Source organism: Lepidothrix coronata, unplaced genomic scaffold (genome assembly GCF_001604755.1).
Source record: "Lepidothrix coronata isolate B3197 unplaced genomic scaffold, Lepidothrix_coronata-1.0 Scaffold39, whole genome shotgun sequence".
NCBI classification, from domain to species: Eukaryota; Metazoa; Chordata; class Aves; order Passeriformes; family Pipridae; genus Lepidothrix; species Lepidothrix coronata.
The window spans coordinates 4,197,927-4,218,055 of NW_016690219.1; the positions used below are offsets into that span (position 1 = coordinate 4,197,927).

The following is a 20,129-nucleotide window of genomic DNA, read 5'->3' on the forward strand; positions in this document are numbered from 1 at the left end:
CACCACTTAACCATGTCCCCAAATGCCACATCCACACATCTTTTAAATACCCTCAGGGATGGTGACTCAACCTCTTCCCTGGACAGCCTGTTCCAATGCCTGGTGACCCTTTCAGTGAAGAAATTTTTCCTAATATCCAATCGAAACCTCCCCTGGCATGCCTTGAGACGATTTCCTCATGTCTTATCAATTGCTAATTTGGAAAAGAGACCAGCACTCACCTCACTACAACCTCCTCTCACATAGTTGTAGAGAGACAGTTAAGGTCTGAAGTATTTTGAGTTATCTGTAATACTGTGTTCTCACTATCATTCATTTTTAGATTTTCCAGATAAAAAAGAAAAGAGAAACTTTATGAAAATATTTTTAACTTTAATCTCAAACAGAACGTTGAGAACAACGTGCTCTTAAAATAATAATTAAAAAAAAAACCAACTTGTGTAGGAAGCATTCAGTTCCTGTTTCTTAGTCTAGTGTTCTTCCTGACTGAGACTTCAGGAATATAAAACTAATAGCTTGGGGCTTTGTTGTCTGATGAAATGAGTCTGGGCTAATTGTTATGGGCACATCTGAGACTACATGAGTATCCTGTTATGAATTTTCAATTCAGAAAGAAGCTGGCAGTGGTACAGTGGGTTTTGGCTGGAACTGTCTGACATATCCAGATAAAACTACAAATTCACTGGGACCAGAGCTTGCCAGGATGGACAAGCTCTTTAGTGGTGAAATTGCCAGATGAAAGAGAAATAAAACAAAACTTCTGAGGACACAGGCTTCCTGTTAAAGGTACCAAAAGTGGTGTCTGTAGAGGTTGTACAAGTGGAATTGTTTCGGTTTAATTTTTTTATGCATCTTTGTCTTCCATAATGATGTCTTGTGTATGGCTGAGTAATATAGATTAAAAGAATGTAAAGGTTCATAGCACAGCACTAAGCAAAATATTCATATTTATATATATAAAAATCCCACACTCTAAATTACAATTTTGGAAAATAGTGCCCTATTGTATGTAAGACTTCTTGCTAATAAGCATCTTGAATTTATGTTCTGCCATTTTGCAGAATTTTCTAACCAGCTGTTAATGAGTTGAAGGGATCTGAAAGTCCACTTTTAAAGGACAGAAGCCTGCCTAGAACTAGAGAATCTCTCTTCATCCTGCAGAGATTCTATCCCCACTTGCTCCTGAGCTTTCCCTTTTGAGAGCTGCATTCTGGTATTTAGCTGATGGCTTAGTTAGGAAATGGAATGGGTGATTATGTAAGTATGTGGGATAGCAATCCCTAAAGACTTGCAGGACTTAAGGATGTGTCTTAAGAATAGCAGCTGGTTTGTGGAGGTGGATATTCTAAGCCACGTGCAGGTCTGTAAACTGTGGATGCCATGGATTGAACAGCTCTGTTTGCAGGTAAGTAGTTACTCCTGTAAGTCTATATTTATGGAGATGGGATTACCTTCAGATTTCTCATTAAATTCAACAACCTGGGGAGTTGATTATGGTTTTATTATTCCTGTAGAACATGTACTTGTGTTCCCAGTTGATTAATACCCATAATCCTTTCTATTAATAACTGTTGCTGCAAGATAAGAGCACACGTGAATTCAATATAAAATATTGTAAAGTTACTAAGCTAAACTTTAAAATCTCACACCATCATAATAAATGCTGCTAACAATCATATCTTCAATTATATTTGATCCAAAGCATATGTAAAGGTACACTAAACTTGTTAAAATTATATACTACAGTAATGGTTACATCTACAGTCATTTCATTGTGTTATTCATTCTACAGAAAGTAAAGTTTTTTGTAAGGTATCTTTGACTTTTACTCCTGGCCTGCACTTTTCAGAAGACAGCAAAAGTCTAATTGGTTTGAAAGTTACAACTTAGCTATTAAATAAAGCTGGAGAAACCTGTCTTTGAAAATGGTTGATTTGGTGTATGAACTTCCTACATAAATAATATTCAAATATAAAGTTCTGAGTGGCTTTAACATGCAACAGTCTTAATGTAGAGAATTTACACTCAGTTTTTTAAATTACATTACCTGAAGTGTTTAAGAAGCCTGAACCATCAAGTCCAAACTTCTAACACAAATATCTAAGCAATATACTGAATAAATATAGGTTTTAAAAGCAAAGGGCTTAAATATTTTTTGTTTTAATTTGAAGGCGTGTAACTCCTTTGTATCAGAAATAGAGTAAATTCCAGTTTGTGCTGGAGTAAGGACTTCCTGCAACCCAGAGGGAACACTTGGCTGCCAGTACACCTGTGCTGTGGATAATCAGATTTACTTTGCCTGTTCTTACCGAGTCCTGTGTCAGAAATACCCTTTCACCAGTATTGTGACTCTGCAATCCCTCTTAGAAGGGATTCTGTGCTGCCTGTCAAAAGCAGTGATGGCACCTGTAGGGAACCTGAGTTTTGACCACCGTTTTCTGAAGATGAGGAATTCTTGCAGCTGAAGTGCAGGCAAAGACACTGGGTCAGGCCAGGTTTGTTTTTAATCCTGGCTGGCACCCTGAGGTCTCACCAGAGTGAGTCTGAAGAGTTGTGGGGCCTGGGATGTGGAGATGAATGCCATCAGGCTCCAAGGAAGCTGCTCAGAACTCACTGCCCTTAAACACTGAAGAAAGGGGGAATATAGATTAATACTACCTACACGTATCTGACTGTGTTACAGTAACAACATATGGTCAAAAAATGTTTCCCTACCTTCCAGGCCTGTGTTTTTGGAAAGAAATTTGTACTTAGGTAGGAGGGTGCCCCAGATAACTGGGTTGATGACATGGGCATTTAAGGATTTGTGCAGGATGGCTTAGCAGCTTCACTGCCATAACAGCCTTCTACTACTGAGGGGAGGTGGCTTTGCTTATCTCCACTCCCATCATGGACAGCCTACTCCTTTCTACAGAAAATGAAATTGTACCTTCTTTATAGTGTGTGAGAAAATATGGGGATTTTTAGTTTCTAAAAACCAGCAAAGGTGTGGAGAAGATTATCTAACAGGATAATCTGTTGCAAATCTGGGATCGAATTCGTCCCCATCACTGGCCTGTGTTCTGATCATTTGTTAGGGGCAGATAACTTTGGGTTTTGGAGTATACAGGACTGACTTGGTTGGGTCATGGAAGTCTTATTGTAAAGAAGCTAAAAATAAAATTACTTCTAAACCCTGGGATTTGTCGCATCTCTTGGAAAAACTGAGGGGACTGCTTACGTGGGCAAGATAGGGCAAAACTGAGACTTATTTTTGGCTGATAGTGTGACTGAATGGGAGGTGCAGCTCCTTTTAGCTTTCCTGATAAAGCAATTGTGTTGGTGAGCCAAAGGGCACGACTCTTAATAATTCCTAAGGGTGTGTTTCAGCAGTTAATTGCTACCCATAGCCCTTAAACTTTCTTCGTAGTAAACCTTTTGTTGTGCTTTTGTTGTGCATATATCACTGTTTTGTAAAGCCATCCTTTCTCTTCTGCGACTCGAGCTTCCTTCAGGCTGAGACTGGTAAACACACTGTCAAAGTGAAGCATCTTTGTCTCTTAAGATAGTTTCTTTAGATGCTGTAGCGCCTGGGGAGGTGCTTAAGCAAAGCTGTCATTATTAGAATATGCTTACGTGAGGGAAGGATGTGTTTCCTAAAGCTGTTTACAGGCTGTATGCTCCCTTTTTATCCCATTCTTTTGGCTCAAATTGGAAGGAGCACCGGTTAAGCTTGATGGTTTTATTTCGCATAAAGAATGATTCATCAGTTTCTGAACATTTTAGTCATGGTGAAGCTGCCTAGCCAATGATAGCCAAAGTCCATTAAGTGCCTTTTCTTGCCAATGTAATTTAAACCAATAGGAAATATTACTATTATTTCTGCGTGAAAAAAATACAGTGATAAACACGTGTCCAGTTCTGGATTTCCCAGTCCAAGGAAGACATGGACTTACTGGGGAGAGGCCACTGAGAGGAAGGGACTGGACCTGTCTGCTGTGAAGAAAGGCCAAGAAAGCTGTGCCTGCTGAGCTGGAGACGGGAAAGCTCAGGTGGGTCTTACCAGTGTGTACGATGACCTGAAGGATGACCTGAAGACAGGGTGCAAAGAAGGCTGATTCAGGCTCTTTTCAGTGGTGTCAAGTGCCAGGACTAGAGGCCACGGGCATCAGCTAAAAGACAGAAGGTTCTGTTCCCGCTGAATATCAGGAAACACTTTTTTGCCATGACAATCACTGAGCACTGGCAGAGGGTGCCCAGGGAGGTGGTGCAGTCTGTCTGTCTCTCCACGGAGATATTCCAAAGCTGTCTGGACATGGCCCTAAGGCATGTGGAGTCTAAATCTCCCTGCTTGAGCCAGGGGGATGTATTGATCTCCAGAGGTCCTTTCCAACCTCCACCAGTCTGATTCATTGAACATTTGCTGAAGTGTATCCTAATTCTTCTGATGAAGAGAGCCAGTGTGTGAAGGCAAGACTGGGAATGGAGGTGATTAAAAATGCATTTCCTGAACTGTGAGCTTAATGGAGGCAGGGTGGGGAAGGAAGGAGAAAAGTCAAACTAACAAATCAATGGAAAAGATAATCCTACTTTAATAGAAGGACTTTACTATGAAAACAGTTACTATTTTCATGAGGGATTCTTTCACATTACAACTTTATTTACATATATTGGATGACTGGTTGCTCTTACTGCAGAAGCCTTGTTAGGCTTCCTTTAACTTTTTTTTTTTAAAGATGTGTTATTTAACTTGGACCTTGAAAAATATTTAAGGCTACCTCAGGTGAGTGCTGGAATATTTATCCAAGGGTGATGCTTTAAGAGAGCTTTGTAGCTTTGCATGGAAAGGCTTTTTTCCTTTATACTTGCATTCAGCTTTTTCAACAAAGCACATCTTCATGCAGCTATTTTTATTTTTTAGGTGCAGTAAAAGGCACTGGACTGCTCAGTGATCTGCTGTGTTGTCTTTAACTTTTATATGCTAATCCTGGAACTGAAACTTTCTGCTGATGTTTTGACTCTGAAGCAGATAATTGAGAAGTGTCTGTTCAGTGCTCCTTTTAAACAAAGTGGAGCCAGTGTGTCTGCTGCCATGTGTGAAATGTTTCTTTGGTTCCCTTTTCCTACAGGCTAATTCAAGAAGATGCTCTGGGAGGCTCTAGACAGGCTCTGTGTCTGTGGGGGAAGATCTGTTCCTTTTGACTTCAGTTTTAAGCATCTAGATTGTGAAGTCAGAATCTCTCTGGTCATATTACATCACTGAAGCCTCTAGGTGTTGAGTAATCATTATATTTAAAGGGTGGCACACTTCTTTTTGGTCTAATATTAGTGTTCAAGCCTGGACTCAGTGGAAGGTCACCCTAGCAAAGATGAAGTCATGCTCCAAGGCTAGAAAGGAATGCAATCTTCATTCTGCCTTCCTGGTACACTTGCTGTTGCTTTGTTTTACTTTCAGTTTTTCTACCTTTTAAGGTTGTTGGTGGTTGATATGATAACATTATCAGAAACTGCCACTTGCAGCAGACTGTGCCTCGTGCTGTGGAATCTCTACCTGCTTTGCTTTGTCCTGCTTTATAAATGGGATGAATATTATTCCCTGGCTTTCTGGAAAAATGGAAGTGTTTCTTTACTATATGCTGTCTATGCATCTAATAAAATGAAAATACAGAGAGCTTGCAAAGAAAAGCTGCAGGAGCAGTGTCCTTCATGAATCATATCTGCCCTCTGGGAATCCTATTTTGCACTCTTCCCTGGGTGGTGGTTTGCAGACAGCTAAGTAGTGCTTTTTTTGTATGATCATGGAAGCACTAAAATAAAGCTATAGGAGGCTGATCTTGCTCTAAGAACTACGCAGTGTAAAGTTCTTTTTCCATTGCATATTTTTTTTCTGTAACAAATTTCAAATACTTTTCCTACAAACCATCTAAATGCAATACAGTATTTTGTTTGAAAGCAGCTGTGACCTTCCATGCTCAGCATTTGATACCCCATCTGATTGCTGGAGTGATAATCCTGACTTTTCAGCCTCATTATATAAATTCTCTCTACAACTGAAAAGAGCTGTTGATATTTAGCATTAAAATGGCCTTAAACTGAATAAGGGTAGATCGAGATCAGATAATAAGAAGAAATTCTTTCCTATAAGGGTGGTGAGGCCCTGGCACTGGTTGCCCAGAGAAGCTGTGGATGCCCCATCCCTGGAAGTGTTCAAGGTCAGGTTGGATGGGGCTCTCAGCAACCTAGGATAGTGGAAGGTGTCCCTGCCCATGGCAGTTGGAACTAGATGATCTTTGAGGTCCCTTCCAATCCAAACCATTCTATGACTCTATATTTGTCATTCATAAACCTCCTTTACTTTTTTTCCCATGGTACAGCTACTAGACCTTGTTAGTCAGCTCTGTATTGGCACCTGGAATGGGATGTAATGTAGCAGCTCTTCTGTGGGTGGTGCTGTTGTTCCTGTGTTTTACTCGCAGGTCAGGTGTGAGTTATGTTGAGGAGCTCAGATAAGAAAAGCAGTAACTTCATAAAGTTGAACATACTGTAGGATATGAACTATCTTAACATGACTGGCAGTAAGATCCCTAAAGCATCCGAGTGTCTGGAGCTCCATAGGTCTCAAACCACGGGGTGAGGTGCTGAGGTTTCGCTGGAGAAAGGGCAGTAGGGAAATTAACTTTCATTGACATTTGGGATCTATTGAGTATTCATTCTGGTTTGGAGGAAGAAAATGAACTAATTTTGATTGGTGCAGTTTGCATATTCAGAATTTTAATGCATATTTATGAGGAGTTTATTAAAGGTTGCTCTCGTAGCTGTTAACAAGACAACTTGCATTTATGTATGTATATAGGGTCTGATGGCAATTTTCTCTGAGGTGATCTGCTGAATTTCTAAAGGAGCTGTAAGGAGTTGTTAGTCTAGTTTAGGCATTCCTTCCAGCTTCTCTTTTGGGTGGTCCTGGCTGTTACTGAAAGGCTTCAGCATTTCTGCTGTCTTTCTGGAAAGATGCATAAGCCATCCCATGCAAGTAGAAGGTACAGCTGGCCACAGTTATCCTGCTGGCATCCAGGAACTACCAAACTCCGAATATTCCTCAGTTAAATCAGTGTTCAATTCCTGCTCTGAAAATGTGTTGGTCTTTTTTTTTTGTTGTCATTTTCTTTTTAAACAGCAAAACCCCCTCAACCAACCAAAAAGTAATGAGTATTTCTGGGCCTGAAAGGCCACTGCCTGTAATGTGGATGCTGTCTTCTAATTTATACAGTACTTGAGGTTATTTTCCCATCCATGCTCAGGGTGCTTGGTAGCACAAATGCCCTTGTTTTGGTGGAAGAACGTGCCTGGCAAAAGGCCAACTGTGTTAAAGGTAGGCCTGTATTCCTTGCAGCTGAAATTCAAAGTAGTGCTTCAAAGCATTTAACTGTACTAGTTGTTTGTAAATTACAAAAATAAACTGATTAATGTTCTTTCCAGAACACACAAGGCAGCAGTTACTGTCTGCTTTTTAAATTTGGAAACGTATTTTTTCCTTAAGAGCAGCTATGGAAAAATTCTTCTAGTGTTGGCTTTCTGTGGCTGTGTTCTACTTTGCAGTCTAGAGGGAATGCGTTATCTCAAACCAGGGTGGGTGGGAAATCTTTCCTGGGAAAGGACCATTCAGAGTATTTTTTTTTTTTAATACAGGAATATAATTTTCTTATCAGTTCTACTTGAATACTGAGACATTTTAACAAAGGTGTTAGTAAATCCATGCCAAGGTTTATGAGGGCCTTCTGTTATGGCATGAGAAAACAGGCTCTGGGAGCCACTGGGAATTGGAAGGTCTTGCGTGTAAGTCTCTGAATCACTTCTTCCTCTGGCACAATGGACACTGTAGGATAAACTGTGGGTAGGTCTGATTAAGATATCCCTAAACACTGTACAGATTTAGATTAAGATTCCACTTTGCAGTTGTCTGTCTCCTGTAATAGGTTGAACTAAATTCCTGGACTCAAATGCCTTTTGATCTTTGAGGAAGTTAGATCTGGCCTGGAATACTGAGGCCAGTGTGGCTTTCCTCTGAACTCCACCAGTGTTAGATGGAACTGGGAGGTCAACTGGGGACTTCTGCTGACAGAGAGGTTTTGGTGGTGGTTGTTTTTTCCTTCTGATCATCCTACTTGAAAATACTGGAGAGTTTGACTGCGTGTACATAGAATACTGAGCCTTTCTCTTCCAGGAGGATAGCAGGATATGCTCTGTTCTGAGATGGGAAGATTTATTGTAACTGGTGAAAGTTGCTATTCTTGATCAGCATTACTTCTGTTTGGTTTTTGTTTGTTTGTTTTTTCCCTTTTTTTTCTTGTCTGGCAATCTCAAAATGTTTTTGTAAAGTGATGTAAAGCCAAGACTATAAGACACCAGGTCACACTTGGAATAAACCACAGTCATGAACTCTACGGGAACTGCCTTGCATCTAGTCGAAACTGATGCTGGCACATTGCATATTAAAGCAAGAAGTCAACCCTCCTGGTATCTGCTGACACAAGCAAGAGCCACAGCTCTCAAAGGGAAAAGCTGCCTTTATGTAATTTATAGAAAAGTCTTTGGATGGTCCCACTAAGTAGTTCTTATCAGCACATATCTGCTAATAATCAAACACAGTTTTGCCCTTCTTCCTCCAGCAAACTGTCACTCTGAAGTCAACAAAAATACTGTTTTCCTAGCTGATAGTAATCAAAAAGTGCAGTAAAGCCATTCTAATGTGGTTAGGGCAGCAGCTGTTCTTTATTTTAATACCATCAGAGGTCCTAATCCATCCACAAGTTCTGATATCAGTTTTCTGGCCCAAGGAAAAGGCTTCTAAATGAAGGTCACCCTTCATTAGCAGTGCATGAAGACACTGCGTTTATAGAAGGGACATTCTGGCTTAATCATATTCAAAACAATAAATTTATGACTCTAATTAGCAGTTATTTAAGGAAATTTCTTAAATCTTTCATATGAAATATATGTTAAGAATACTGCACTGGTTTAACATAATTAATAAATTAATGCTTTATAGAGGTGTGTAAAAAGTAACACTTGAAGAGGAATATTGTCTTAGAAAATAAGGGGAATGGGAAGGTGATTTGAGGTAATACAGAGTGGAGAAGGGAGAGATGGCAGCTTTAAGATTGTAGCATTGATTAAGACAAAATCTGCAATAGATTTGAGTACAAAGTTGAGAGATCAGAGTTAAATCAAGGTAAAATGAATTATCAGTTACTTCTGTGTATTTGAAAACATGTTTTCTTCTGTGCCAGATAAATCCTTTTTTTTTCCCAGCTGATGGAAGTGTTGGGATTTGTTGCAGTAGCGCAAGGATTTCTTCACAACTGTTCTCAGATCCAATTCTTGGGCAACAGATCTGCTGATAAACTGTACCATTCCATCAGTGAGGATTTTGTTCAGGTTCTCAGTTTCCTGTGTACTATGAATGTGTGAATGGTTTTAAAAACAATGTATTTTGTACTTTTTTTAATTGTCTTGCTTTAATGTTATTACTTTTATGTTCTTTTCTTCTAATTCAGTTGCATTTCCTGGACACTCTACCCTGCTTAAGTTACATGACTTTTGAACCGGGCTTTGAAACTTAGTAGAGAGACAGAGGCTTTGCAGATATGTTAGATGTAATGTGTATGTGTCAGAGGGATAAGGGAAACCTTCCATGTGATGGGGACTAATGAGCTGGAAGTTAAGATGACAGTAGAATGGGAAAAAGAATTTATAGTATCTCTGGCAAGAGAGTAATGAAAGCATCTCTTACACTGCATCCAGATGCACTCAAGTTAGCATGTGTTATATTTAACTGGCCTTGCAGTGAATTTAAAGATACTGTAAGACTGCAGCGTGCAATCATTTAGAAGTTTTGCAATTCATGTTACTGAAACTAGTGTTGGGGAGAAATCTGATAGTTTCATCCCTGTGTTTCCAGTGTGTGGCTGGCCTAGAAGGGAAGAACAAAACTGGAAACTTCAGAAGATGCTGAGGAAATGAGGTACCAGCTACTGACTGGTTGGCCCCTGCGTTAAGGCCTCGATAACGGACTGGTGTGTGCTATGGGGCTGACTTACAAAAGCCACGATGAAGTCAATGTCTCTTCTGTTTTTATTCTTCATTACTCTTTTGAATGCTGATTATTTTTCTATTTCTCAAGATATTTCTTCTTGAAAGCTTTTTGGCTTTTTTTTTGTTTGTTTGTTTTGTTAAACAGCCGGAGTTTGTGGTATCCCTGACTGAAAATATAGTCAGTTCACTCAAGTGTTGAAGCGAAGGGAATGGGTATTTCACATGGCTGAGGTTGTGTTTGATTGAGTCACAGGCCTGTCTAAATCAGCCTTCTGCCAGTTTGGGAACTGGAGTAATTTTTACTTGTTTTTTCTTTAGTTCCTGGTGCAGGGCCACGTACGGAGTGGGAGCACTGACACAGCACAGGCCCTGGCCCAGAGACTGCCTCCTATGCAATATCAAACACTTTTAATATACATTAGCAAGTTTACTTCTTTTGGCACTGGTTGCTTTCGCTTTTTTGCCTTTGTAAAGTTTTTGGATGGATTCTCCACTTCAACAAGCAAAGAGACAATTCAGGTTGATACATGGTTAAATAAGTAACTTCTAGACCCATTCAGTTCTTATGTGCTGGTGATCCTGTTCCTCTAAATAAACATGCAGCTGCTTCTCACCATACAGCTTGAAGGTTTTGGTCACAACAAGTTCCAAGTTCCTTTAAATTCTGCTACTAACACCAGGACCTGCAGAAATATGTCACTGAGTGGTGTTATTCTGTCCTTCCTTCCTGTGTCCTTCTGTAAATCCCTTTATCTTTTGTATCTGTAACTACAAATCTTCCTTTCATGTCTTTCTTTACCTGTAGTGTCCATTATACCTGCTGTGTGCTCTGTGATGCCGCTGTTTCTAATTGCTGCTGTTTGTTTCTCAAAGTTAGAAGGCAGAAACACAGCACAAGTGGTACAGGAGTGTTTCTTAGGAAGAAAATCTGTCTTCCTTTTTTATATTCCAGTTTCAAATGGTTTAAATAACAAAAGCTTGTACCTTTTATAAGTCTTTCCCGAATAAATTGTTTTATTCATTACTGATTGTCTTCATCTATCACCCTTACAGTTCTGAATGGAAGTTTTTCTGACTCCCTGCTGGTTTATGACCTACATATAGCAGATGCAGTGTGTCCTGTGCATGTATTTAGATTCTGGAAAAATTTTGTGGAGCTGTCACTTACTGAAGCATATTTCTGATTATCTATTCAAAGCCCTGCTGCACCATAGTCTTTCTGTTGATCTAAAATATATGATCTGATTGACGTTGTGTAGTGACAACTAAAAGCAACTGCTTAAAATAGTTTGTCCAAACTATGCCTCTGTGTTTCATGTGTTTACTTCAGGTCTAGGAATTAAATCCTTATCTGTTATTTGTCAGTCTGGAAACAGAAAGAGATAGATGTAAGCCTTATCAGTATCTATACTGAAGATGAGATTTTTCTCAAACTCGTATCTTCCATTCGCAGTACAACCTTGTATTTTTCCAGCCCGTTTTTTTCTCTTACTAACAGGACAAAAAAAAAGTGCTGCACAGATCTGCACTTGGTATGAGAATTAGTTTCATGTAAAAACCAACTACTTCCTGGTGGTGTAACTGAAGGTGAGAAGGAGTGGTGGAGTTTGAACACAAACATTAACAGGCACTGGATTCTCATAAAATTCTTCATAAGCTGAAAAATGAAGACATATGAAAACAGCGGCTTCTTTAGGATTTCATGTGTTTCATGCGCTGCAAATATGCAGTATACAGTTTCTGGATAGGCTGATCTCCTTGAAATGTTTGGTACCTGCCTTGCTTTTTCTTCTACTTCTACATTAGCCTTCTTTACCTTATTTTGTTTTTGAAGAACCTTCACCTATACTTTAGATATGTTCTTGTAGTATGTGCACTGCTATTAACCCCAGACCTATAAAACATGAGTTGTGTCAGTATTGTGATATTGATTTTTAAGGAAAATTTAGATTCTTATTAATGCCTTTTGTGTTTTTGAGCTTTATGGTACACCTGAGTCACTATCTGTATGTTGGTTGTTTCTTTTTCTCTCCTTTTTTTTTTTTTTTTTCTTTTGAGGTCATACCTTAGGTATGTGTTTGGTGAGGTGAAAGGGAGTATTTGAAAATGGCATTCTCACACAGAAGCATCACTTCTGAAAACTGGAGTAAAACCACCAATATTATTGAATTTGGGATAAAAATTACAAAAGTGAAAAACACTGTTCCAGTTCTTTCTGATCTTTCCTTGCACCTGATAATCATGCAGCAAGTCACCTTGAGAGTGAAGATAAACCTTATTTATACACACTTCTACTATTTACACTGCATAAAGGAAAATCCTGTCTGGTACAGGAAAAAATTCCACACTTTCTGGGAATAATCCACTGTGTGAATTGAAGGCCATCAGGCTGTGTGTGCTCTGGTTGTACCGAGGGCCATGGGTGCCATCTGCTGACTCCTCCATGCACCACACAGCTCTTCACTGTGGGAAGAAAGGAATGTAGTTTTAAATACCCTGCCACTCAAATATGAAATACAAAATACAGGTTTTAATCCTTCCTGGGTTTGTGCAGTGTGAACAACAGTGCTCACTCTAAATGAATTTCAGTTTCGTTTCGGCCCTGCAAAATAGTTCCAACGAGGAATTATTATTATCTTTTGCAGTTTAAAGTAGACCTAGATCTTAATTTTTGCTGTGTATCGTGGCTCAGAATCTGCACTCAGCTTCTAGCTCTGCACTTTATCTTCAGCAGTTCTGAAGTCTTTCCTCATTCCACATGTTATATTCCATCTATGGTATCCTGTATATAGCTAGGAAATCAGACTGAAATAATATCATCATTGTGCTTGCATGCAAACCTGGTAAAATAGGCTCTGTTGTCTTTTGTGACCAGCAGCACTACCAGGTAAGGTGGCTACACCTGATTTAGTAACAAAGCTGAGAGAAGGGACAAATTGGAGGAGAGCAGTTTAGGGAAAACTTAGAGTAGTTAATAGCATACTTATTAAATTGGTTTTAAAGGCAGCTTCTGTTTTGTCTTGCTTGTCATAGCTTTCTTTAAAACTTAAAATCAATTCATTGCTTTGGGTCACTCAGCTGAATGTTGGTGAGCATCTACTGAGGAGTTCAATCCTAATAAGCATGACAGTGTGATATCTAATGCCATAGTCTTAGGCTGCTGTAAATCAAATCATGTTCTGGCAAGGGCTCCACCACTATAACATGAGATAATGTTTTCAGCTGAATTGTTACAGTGGTCCATAACATGCTTTTGGCTGAAGAAAAATAGTACTTTCCCTAACAACTTCCAGGTGTGCTTGGAGGGTCTGCATGGTCCCTGCAATCATTCCCAATAGCCGTTTCATGAGATAAGATGAATAGTTTCCTTGAAATAATTTTATCACGTGATTGTGTTGGGGCTCCAAGTGCACCAACAGGCTGCAGTCACTGTGACCACTCCCACCTCTGTGTATTGGTCCAGGAGCTCCATTTAAGCTCAGGGTGGGCCTTCATTCCTGGCCTGCTTATGTAGATCCTTGGACACACAGTGTAGCCTTGGACTTGCATTGCTTTCTAGTTTTGGCTCTGATCCCATCTCTTTCTCCTCCTGAATCCCTCGATAGATCTGGACTTGTTTCCATGGCTTTCTGTGGCCAGGGCTGTCAGTGGTTGCTGTGACCAGTGCCCTGAACAGCCCAGGCTGTTGAGATGCTGCAGATAAGCCTGGAATTAGACTTGGTGATCCTGGTAGGTTCCTCCCAACTCAGCATATTCTGTGACCTGTGAGGGCTCTGCTGCACTGTGGTCACCTCAGCTTCCAGCTAATTCTCATCCTTGGAGCAGCTTTGCTCTCCATGCTGTGGAGGGGAAGCATAACCAAATGATTATGGTTCTATTTGGGACTTGGGACCCAAATTGTGTTCACAGGTTTATCTTTCTCTCCCGACCGGGACTCCATTACTATCCCACCTACTGTAGGTGGGATGTTGTTAGGATAAATAGAATCACAGAATCATTAGGGTTGGAAAAGACCTCTGAAATCATCAAGTCCAAGCGTTAATCCAGCACTGCCAACTCCACCACTAAACCGTGTCCCCATGTGCCACATCCACGTGCCTTTTGAACACTTCCAGGGATGGTGATTCCACCACTTCCCTGGGCAGCCTATTTCAGGGCCTGGCAACTCTTTCAGTGAAGAAATTTTCCCTAGTATCTAATCTGAAGCTTCTCTGGTGCAACTTGAGGCTGTTTCCTCTCATGCTGTCACTTGTTACCTGGGAGAAGAGCCCGACCCCCACCTGAATTACAGACGCCTTTCAGGGAGTTGTAGAGAGCAAATTTATCTTGAGAATGATTTAAGGCACTTGACATGCCTGGCTGTTACATGGAGCCCTGACTGATTTTTTTTTTTCCTTTTTGGTAAAGGAGGAGAAGTACTGTTGCATTAAGATGATTGAAGTCTGATCCATGTTTATGCATATTTATTGTCTTATTCGTCAAAGCCCTACTGAAGTATATAGGATTATTTGAAAGCAAGGTAATGGATAAGATGGATAAAGTTTCAGCCTGGCTTAGATGAATGGAATCAGCTAAAATATGTTGTAGTAAATTATTTAAATACATTTACAGTGTGTTTTGAGCAAAATGAGAAGATTGAGTACTTGTGCTGTTCCTATCCCAGCCTTGTTAAGGAGATGGTTTTTGTTAAAAATAACTTGATAAAATACTCTCGTTTTAGCTTTGTATCTTCTAATTTAAGAATATATCACTTATCTTCTCCACTTGGCTGCTTAGGGGATGGGGAGAAATCTTTGGTATTCTTATCTCTAGGGGGGAGGAAGGATGTCCTCCAGATATGCACAGAAATACTTAACAGAGCTAATTGGTTCCTAATGAGTACAGTCACTACCTAATGAATAAAGATAGTTAAAGAAATGAATGGACTGGAGAGAATGCTTCCTGAAATATTTGAATACATCAATAGTTTTAAATGCATAAAACATAAAGAAAAAAAAAAGTATAATTTTCAAGCCTTGCAAACAGGAGGACTGATCTCTTTGATGTGGTTATTGATTATCTTAAGCATGTTAGGACTGTGATGCTTGTTAGTACAGCACCTAATACAATGTACTACACCCTAGAGGAATAAACACAACTAAAATGATTAATACAATGCTACCAGTGCCAGGAACAGTTTTTTGGGTAGATATGACTCATGTCCCTCTGTAATACCTTAATGATCTTGCTGATATCATTTCATAGTTATACAACTTTGACTCTTCAATGAATCCTAAGCCAGACCATTTAATTATGAACTTCCTGCTCTAAGGTAGTATTTAACAATGGTTTTAATGTGAGTAGAAAAAAAATTAGCTTTATATTTCCGTGAACTGAATGTGACAATTGCTTTTTTTCTGTGTTACTTTTTTCTGAGTATGTAAAGGCAGATCATAAACCTTCCTTTCAGTTTGTTTTCTTTTTATTTTGCCTATTTTTTTCTGTGTTGCGTGTACACATGCACGTTGTGTGTGTGCATACTTCAGGAAAATAATTCTGATTACTTTAATTAATAAAATTATATTTTATTTGCAAAGTTATTTGCTATAGCTGGAATTCAGTCCTGTATACATCTTATTTCTGTTGGCAATACTGGAAGAGCCTATAGGCCAACTAGGTAAAAAGGTGGCTTTGCATGTTTAGAAGTCCCTGTGAAGAATTACATTGTAGTTCAAAGTTTGGGTAAATGCAGTGAGGTATTTGAATGTACTTACAGTGATATTTAAGTGCCAGTCAAGGAGGAGTCGGCAAGAAATTTGTCAAACAAAAGCAAGGGACTCTTCTCTAAGCTCTTGGCAAGTATATTGTATTATTTGACTTTGAATTTGACTTCTCTCTCCTTCAAGGGTTTTTCTGAGTCTCCAAGCAAGCAGAGCTCCCTGTTTTTCCTCGTGCAAATAATAAATAAAAACTTGTAATGAGAAGGTCTGAGAGCAATAAAGTCTGTTTTGAGTCTGAGAATGGTAACAAGTGCCCATGTGCCTGAGCAGAATGGCAAGTGTTTTATTTAGTGCATCCACATACTGGACCAACATATGCTTTGTCCTCCCCAGCAGTGTTCCCCAAATTATCATTGCTGTCCTGAGCAATTAAGTGCCTGTATTGTATCTTCACAGGATCGCAGAGATGTTGGTTGGAAGGGATCTCTGGAGGCCATCTGGTCCAGCTTCTAGCTCAGAATTCAGGACTGTTGCCAACAGTAGTTGAGGTCAGCTCTGACACTTTTTTCATCAGCTCTTGAAAACCTCCATGAAACTCCACCACCTCTCTGGGCAGATGACAACTGTATTACCCTTCGAGTGAAAAAAATGTTCTGCAACTGAATTCTTTACCCCTTATTTACTATTTTACTATCATTTACATTTACAGCAAATTTGCAGCTGTCTTGTTGTCTGAGTGCTTAGGAAGATACTGAGCAGTGTCTGCCCTGATACTGACCCTTGTGATATTCTGCTGCTTATTTGTTGTCAAGGAGATGTTGAGCACTTCATAATTAGCGTTTCAGCCTGTCAGTTCAGCAAGTTCTCAACCCATTTAAACAGTCTGTTCATACAGCCCTTACTTCCTCAGCTCACAAATGAGATCACTGGGTCAGGATTTAGATAAGTCGGTCTTACTCAAAGCTCTTTAAAGTGCTTATGAAACAGGTGATATTTGCATTATATTTGAATGCTTGGTATTACCGTATTATTTCTTGTATCTGTGCGTTTGTTTTGTTTTTTTTTTTTAATGTCTGGGACTGACTTACAGAGAAAACTGTTTGCCTTCTGTGAGCTACTGGACAGCCAGAGAGATGTTATTTCTTCCTTGGAAGCAACTGAGCCCTAGGAAAAGCAGGCTTCCAGAATGGGAATTAGCAGGAGAAAAAGTTGAAGAGGAAGAAACCTGCGGTGCAACAGAGTTTTGGGAAGAGGTGGGAGCAGAAGCACAAGCTGCAGAGATACTGGAAAGGGACTTCCCAGGGAACCAGAGAGCATGATGAGTTTCCTGCAGTGCAGGAAGCCACTTTGTTGCTGGATGGAAAGTCACCCGCAGGGTAACCCTTCCATCTCGAAGGATGCAGCAGGCAGGGGTAAATTTGCTTCCAACTGTGTTTCGTTTCTGTTTTCTCACTGTGAGGCTTCTGTATTTTAAAATGTTCAGATTCTAGTCTTCAGTCACAGATAACTGTGACCTGTGCTACGTCAGCAGGAGCAGAGCCAGCAGGCTGGAGGAGGTGATTTATGTTATTTACTTGCGAAGCAACATCTGGGATAGTGTGTCCTAGTTTGGCCTTCTGTGTGCAAAAAAAAGATGTAGACAAACTGCAGACACTGAAAGGGAGCACATAGCATGTGGAGAGGCTGGGTTTGTTCAGCATGAGAAAAAGAGTAAAACTCAGGAGGAACCTGATTGTTATCCTCTACCACAGGTGCAGAGGGGAGACAGCCAGACTCTCCTTGCAGGTGCACCATTTCATGGTTGAAATAAATCCAGTCAGAATTTCCCACATCACAAAGTACAAGGAAAAACAGTTTTCACAGTGTGTAAGCACTGAATCAAGCTGCTGAAGGAGGCTGAAAAACCTCCATCCTTGGAGATATTTTGCAACTTGACTGAACAGGGCCCTGAGTAACCTGATTTAACTTGAAGGCTCTCCCTGCCTTGAGTAGGAGGTTACACTAGATGACTTCCAGAAGTCCTTTCCAAGGTAGATTATTCTACTGGCCTATGAGACGTACACTTACATGGCACTTTATTGCTGTATCTTGGAAAGTAATGTGGGTTCAGGTACATGGTTATTCTTCTGCTCTTTGACTTTTGAAGATCATTCAGCAAAGTTATTTCTTTGTGCTGTGGTTTTCTTAGTATTGGCTTTGTAAAGCATTTAATCTTTACATCCAAACACTGACATCTGCTGAATAAAACTGATTCACTGTGTCTGGTATCAGCCTTTTTGTTGTCTGATTGGCAGATGTAGAGCTTCCTTGTGTATAAACTGCCGTAGATGGAGCATGTTTTGTTACAGGTCTCATAAAATCATGCTTTTATTTGCCCTGCTTCCTCATCCTTCTGTGCATTGTTCTTACTACAGATAAGAAGTTCTCATTCTTTGCATTCCTTCCTGCATGACTGGGAAGAGATGGAAAATAGTTGCCAGCATTCCAACACCATCCTAATCTTTCTTGCGTTGTTGATTAAATTTAATTTTTTTCCACGTAGTGGCCAAGTACCATGTGTTAAAGTTCTTACTTCCTGACAACCTGTGCTAAAGGAAGCTGTCTCTGGACTGAGATCTTGCAAGTGTTCATGGGCTGCATCTGCATTAGAGAACAGGACAGCGAAGCCAGGGTGGGTCTGTAGAGGGAAACAGTTGTATTTGTGTGTGGGTTTGGTATTTCAGACTACTTTTTAATCTAGTTTAAGTCCTTTGGACTGAGCATGCCTGGAATGCCTCTTCCACTTCAATTTTGTCCAAAGAAATCCAACTTGCACACTCAGCCTAATCACTGGTGTAGAACAAAGTGTGATAGGTGAGGGTTGTCAGGAGGTTTGCTTCAAAAGCACAATCCTGATCTGAACTAAATGCAAATACAGTTGCACCTATAAAATACTGTTGTTTATGTGAATTTTGTTGAAGTCGAGATTTTTCTTACCTACCTGGGGAGACTTAAAACAGAATAGTAAAGAATTCCTGGGGCCATATTAACATGAACTTTAGTCTTGTAAACTCTCTCAAACGTTTTAAAAGAAAAATAGAATTTTGATACACAAGTGACTATCCCACTACTATGGATTATATTCTGATCTTTGTATGTCTGTGTTATGAAGCTGCTGAGTAGCCATCTGCAGATATGTTGTGCTAGGGTGTGCTTAGCTGACTTTCAGACATGGAGAGAGAGAGTAAAAACCAGAGGGGACATAAATGCAACTAATGGAAGAGTGAAAAAAAATGTTAAATAATGGGTTTGGTTCATTCCTTAAATTATAGTGTAAAATCTTAAATATGTGCAACCTGATGATGGTCTGTGGTGAAGATGATGATCTCAGTGGATGAGGGGAGAGAAGTAGATATTGTTTATCATAACTTTAAGTATTTTGACACTGTCCCCTGTAACATCCTCATGCACAAACTAATGACATGGATGAGTAGATAGTGAAGAGGTTTGAAAAGCAGCTCAGCTGCTGAGCTGAAAGGGTTGTGAGGTGCAGCACAAAGTCCAGCAGGGGGTCAGTCATTGGTGGTGCACCCCTGGGGCTGATGCTCAGGCCAATACTGTGCATCATCTTCATTAATGACTGGGATGATGGGAGCAAGTGCTCCCTCAGCAAGTTTGAAGACAACACAAAACCATGAGGCGTGGCTGATAGGCCACATGGGGTGTCCATTCAGAGGGACCTCAACAGGCTGGAGAAATGGGCCAACAAATTCAGCAAAGGGAAGTGCTGAGGCCTGCCCCTGGAGAACACTATGCAGTGCACCAGGCTGTGCTGGGGATAGACTGACTGGAAAGAAACAGCTCTGAAGTCCAGGTGGCCACCAAGTCGAACATGAGCCAACAGTGCATCCTGGTGGCCAAGAGGCCAAGGGCATTCTGGGCAGTATTCAGTAGGGTGGTGGCAGCAGGGTGAGGCTGAAGAGTTCAGCCTGGAGAAGAGAAGGCTCAGGGGGATTTTATCAGTATGTATAAGCATCTGATGGGGAGGAGTGAAGAAGCTGAAGCCAAGCTCTTAATATCGTTCAGTGAAAAGAAATACGGTGGGCACATATTGAAAAAAAAAAAAAAGAAATTACTTTTAAATATTAAAACATTTTTATAATAACAGATTTTTTTTAATGTAGGGTGGTGGAGTGTTAGCACAGTTTGCCTGGAGAGACTGTGGACTCTCAGTCTTTGAAAATGCTCCAAACCTGACTGGGTATGACCCTGAGTAACCTGCTCTCATTTGGCACTCTGCAGAGCAGGGGGTTGGACTAAATGATCTCCAGACTTGCCCTCCAGTTGCAGCTATTCTCTGATTCTTACTCATCTTCCTCC

General features: G+C 40.2%; 1 protein-coding gene across 2 annotated transcripts in view; it reads left to right on the forward strand.

The window, feature by feature from the left end:
- Positions 1–20,129, forward strand: part of RCAN2 (regulator of calcineurin 2) — an 87,324-nt gene that overhangs the window by 9,255 nt on the left and 57,940 nt on the right. The window lies entirely within an intron of this gene.